This window comes from Rousettus aegyptiacus, unplaced genomic scaffold (genome assembly GCF_014176215.1).
Source record: "Rousettus aegyptiacus isolate mRouAeg1 unplaced genomic scaffold, mRouAeg1.p scaffold_m13_p_10, whole genome shotgun sequence".
NCBI lineage: Eukaryota > Metazoa > Chordata > Mammalia > Chiroptera > Pteropodidae > Rousettus > Rousettus aegyptiacus.
In genome coordinates, this window is record NW_023416285.1 from 29,212,265 (window position 1) to 29,216,986 (window position 4,722).

Consider the following 4,722-nt stretch of genomic DNA (forward strand, 5'->3'; position numbering starts at 1 on the left):
AGCCCTGGAAAAAATCATGGGACTGTTTATGGCCATGGTGGCAGTGAAGCCAGCAAAAGCAGCAACATTGGCAGTAGTGTTGGACTAGAACCTACAGAAATAGCCACAAAAAAAAAAAAAAAATGAGACTAGTGGAAGGAACAAGAGCAGCTGAAGCCAGAAATGAGGCCCCAGCAATGCTAGTGATACTAATTAGAACCCCAGCATGGGGAGGAAGATATTCAGCACCAGGTGCAGACAAAACCAGAGAATCACCCCCAAATCAGGGGAAGTCGAGCCTATGCCCTTGGGCATCAGCCTTTGGCTTCCCATGGGCAAACTTAGTCTTTAAAATGATATATAATTATTGTGGATTTAATTGGTTATTGAATTCTTCCTATTCTCCTTTTTAGTACCTGTTTACTCTCTTCATCCAGATTACTTCTGCCCAGAAAGTATTTCATTGGAACTGTCACAGTAATCTCCTAAAATCTTCCTGCCACTTCTGATCCACCTTCTAAACTGTTGCCAAAAGGTGAACCTGATCATGTCGCTCCCCACTAAAGACACCATGATCATCATGATAATGTCCAAAATCCTCAGGGAAGCTGTTTTTTTCTAATGATACTACTTATACCATCAAGTTATTTCTTGTTTATGTCCTTTTGTATTTCTACACCTTCTATCATTTTCCTCTTTCCCCATTTTGACTCCCCACTCTACCTAACCAACTGGAGAACACAAAATCAAGTTTTAGTTTAAACATTATTTCCTTTATGAAGCCTTTTAATGACTCGGTTAGAATTAACCACTCCCTTTTCATAAATATATTTAGATAAATAATAAATAGATGATATATAGATAGATGATAAATGATGATAGGTGTTACATACATACATACATACAGACAGACAGACAGACAGACATAGATGATAGGATAGTCTGGAACATATTTGTTAAGTAGTGAATACTAGCAAGGAGAAAGGAAGGAAAGAAGGAAGGAAGAAAAGGACAGGAGAGAGGGCCGGAAGGAGGAAGGAAGAAAGGAGGAGGGAGTAAAGAAAGAGGGAGAAGAAGAGAAAGGAAAGAATGTAAAAATAACTTAGTTAAGGTTTGATAGCTATATGATCTTAGAAACTATAATCAAAAATATATTCAGTTCACAAAATTATATGCAAAGATTCTTCCAATGATCTTGCTCTATATACGTGAATTTACCAGAAAAGACTTACAAATCTCATTCAACATGAGAATCCTCTGATTTCAGTTTCTGTAACAATAACGATATTATACTTAGTATGTGCCAGATACTCTATTATGTCCTTTTTAAAGTGCCTTTTTAATCCTCACAACAACCCAAGAGGTAGATGCAGTTAATTCTACCATATTAATCAAGAAATTAAACCAGGGAAGTTTGCCCATAGCCTGTGCATTGCTAACAAATAATAAAGGAAGAACAAATTCAGGTATTCCAATTCCAAAGCTTGTGCTTTTACATTACACTCTAAGTCTATCCAATTGGTCCTTTGATTTCCAGACTCTTCTAGATTTTTCTGCTCAGAGCAGTCCACTCCATGTTTATTTTCTGTATGCCATGCTGCTGTCTCCTCTTCTTTCCTCTGCCAGCAAATTACAAATTAGTGGCAGTACTTCGGTTGTGCTTCAGGGATTTGTAGCATTTCTTCACTCTTAGCACACTCTAAGTACACTCTGAGCACACTTTTCAAGTATCTCAGTAGACCTAAGAATTAGAGCATGTGTTCATTTAACAGAAAACTATAGCACTTAGTAATGTGGTTAAATATCCTCTATGTCTACAATGGGAATGACGGAGTTTAGAGAGAAGTAAAGAATTTGTTAGGAAGATATCATATATCCATTGATTAATTGATTCACTAATTCAAAAAAATATTTATTGAGTACTTTACTAACCAGTGCTAGGTACAATGGATTATTAATGGGAAGAGTAGGGGGAAAAAGTTAATGGGAACCATACAGGAAAGGAAGAGGTTGAGAAATCTAACCTATTCCTCTGAACCTCCAGGAGTCTGTCTTTTTCACAAAAGTACATGTTTGAGGCTATTCATGAATTGTTTGCTTCATAATATTTATGTGACAATAAAAGATACTTCTGAACTAAGTGAATCTCTATTCTGAATGACCCAGTGTGTTTTCTAGCAGAGGTCAGACTCTAGCTTTCTGAAAACTTATTTGTTTGTCTGAAAGCAGCTAGAATATTCCAGAGCACTGAGATAAGTTTAGACCAGTAACACTTTAAATGGGAATATAGACTAATGGTTACATAATCCCTCTTTATCAAGATGTTATAATACAATCACAAAATAATTATAAATCAACAACTCAGATTCATAAATAGTTAAAACATTATAAACAATGAATTAGGACATATGAACAATGAGTACAATAATTGCTTTATTTTAAATTATCATGAACTTCACACTAAACAATGAAAAAATTGTAGACTTAAAGCTAGAAGATTGAAAAAATGTGCAGAAAGTTTATAAGAGAGCTATAAAAATATTACAGGTTTGGAAATCCAATATCTTGGGAAAGATTATGTGAGCTGAAAATTTACAACCTAAAGGACCAAAGGTTGAAAAATAATTTATTAAGCATTAAAGTATTCAGTGTCTTCAAATAAAGGATGAAAATAATCATTATTTAATTCTTTAAATGACAGTCAGCAAGCATAAATATATCATCAGAACTGGCATTCGGTTTTCACATCATTGTAGAATATGCTGAATGTGTGGTATATGTCAGCTGTGCTCAAAGTCTTACATATTTTATCTCATTTATGCTCAAAATACACTTTGGTTTTAGTAACCCCTTTTGAGAGATTAAGAAACTAAGGCTGATGAATATTATATAACCTACTTAAGTTCACATACTGTGGTAAGGGGAGAAGCGAGACAAGAATATTTCACTCCAGAGCCAGCACTAAGAATCATTACACTAAGAGTATTCTAAGAGTGAACAAATTGAAATAGTTTAATGCTTACCTCCTGCCCTATACCATCTATGGTAAATCTCTTAAAGGAGAATTTAGTTTCCTCATCTATGAAATGATGAATTAAGGTAATAATCTCTAAAATTTCTCTCTACCTTACAATTTGAAGTTCTAAGATTTAGAGAAATTGGCTGGCATCTATCTGGGTATTGAGAGTGTATTGATTGTTCTGTTCCAAGATTGAGTTGTTTCAAGAAATTCAAAATTGTTTATTGTTGTCTCTGTCTTCAGAACTTATATTGTATTTAGAGTGATGACAGGTATGTGAAAAGTTGACACAGAAGTTACACAATTGTTCAAGAGGGCAAAAATACCATGGAGAAAATAAGTTCTGCAGGAATTCAGAGAGGAGGGAATAGCTTGAGAGAGAAGACATTAAGGTGAAGAAAGGGTGTGAATGAGAAAATTAACCACGAAAGCTTAGATCTACGCATGCAGGAGCATACTTAATTGCACACATATTATGTGTCAAGCACTAAACCAGCTATTTTGTCACAGTACTTTATTGAGACTTCAAGATGCTAACCCTGTTGTACAGGTCAGGGTTCTAAGATTCAGAGGAGTGAAGTGACATCACTAGAAGCTTACGAAGGGTATTTAACTGAGCTAAGATAAAAACAAAGGTTTATATAAATCTAAATCCAGTCTCTTGGCACTATATGATGCATTCATAAACACAACTTCCAGAGCAAAATTGTGAGCCAAAACCATGCCAAGGAAGCCACTCTGATATAGAAGCCAAATCACAGAGAGCTTCTCAGTCCAGAAGCCCAAACCTAAACAATAAATGTGGTTGAAAAAATAAGTGAATCCAGGACAAGGGAAGAAGAGAATGTACTGAACCAGAAAGATAATTATAGCTGTCCCATTTTACTGTAGTTGCAAAGTGACAGCTGACTCTATCCTTCCCATTGGTTTAATTTAACTTACAAGGTACTTTTATAAATTGTAAATAGTTGAAACTTAATAATTAGAAATAAAGAAACCACACTTTGTCTTTTTTAAAAAAATCAGACCACTTAATATTAGATGTTCACTTATTGTCATTCCCAGAAGACAGCAAGTACTTGCTGCTACAAATGGGGCCTGAACTCAATCTAATCAGTCCCCAGTCCAAGAGTGACTCTAATCTTTCCTGCTGACACCTGAGGGCAGCTGAGTTTGTAATCCCTGTTTAGAATCGATTAGATTAGTCCTAGATATTAGAAGAAACAGTTTGAAACTGGTATTTTGAAATCATTAAGTTAGATGTACAGCATAGGTGAGATAATTTTGTATCTATTCAATTTGCAGATTTGATACATAAGGAGCACATTATTTAATGTATATTTCTTATTTTTAAGAAAGTATTCCAAAATATGACAAATAGATAGATGATAGATGATAGATAGATAGATAGATAGATAGATAGATAGATAGATAGATATAGATAGATAGACAGATAGATGTATGTTAGACAGATATATAAATTCTGAAACATATTTCTAATCTCCCTTAATTGTTTCTTGGTAGACAAGTACTCAGTTGGAAATAGAAAAGTCATTTTATCATCAATTAAATGTTAAAGGTGCTTTGACACGTTTTCGTTTGAATTTTTACAATTTAAAAGTGGAATTATCACTTTACATCTGTAGCAAGCTAGCAAATTTATTCTTTATACAAAAACAAAAAATACCCTAGCATTATTTTTTCTTTCATTTTAAAGTATATTT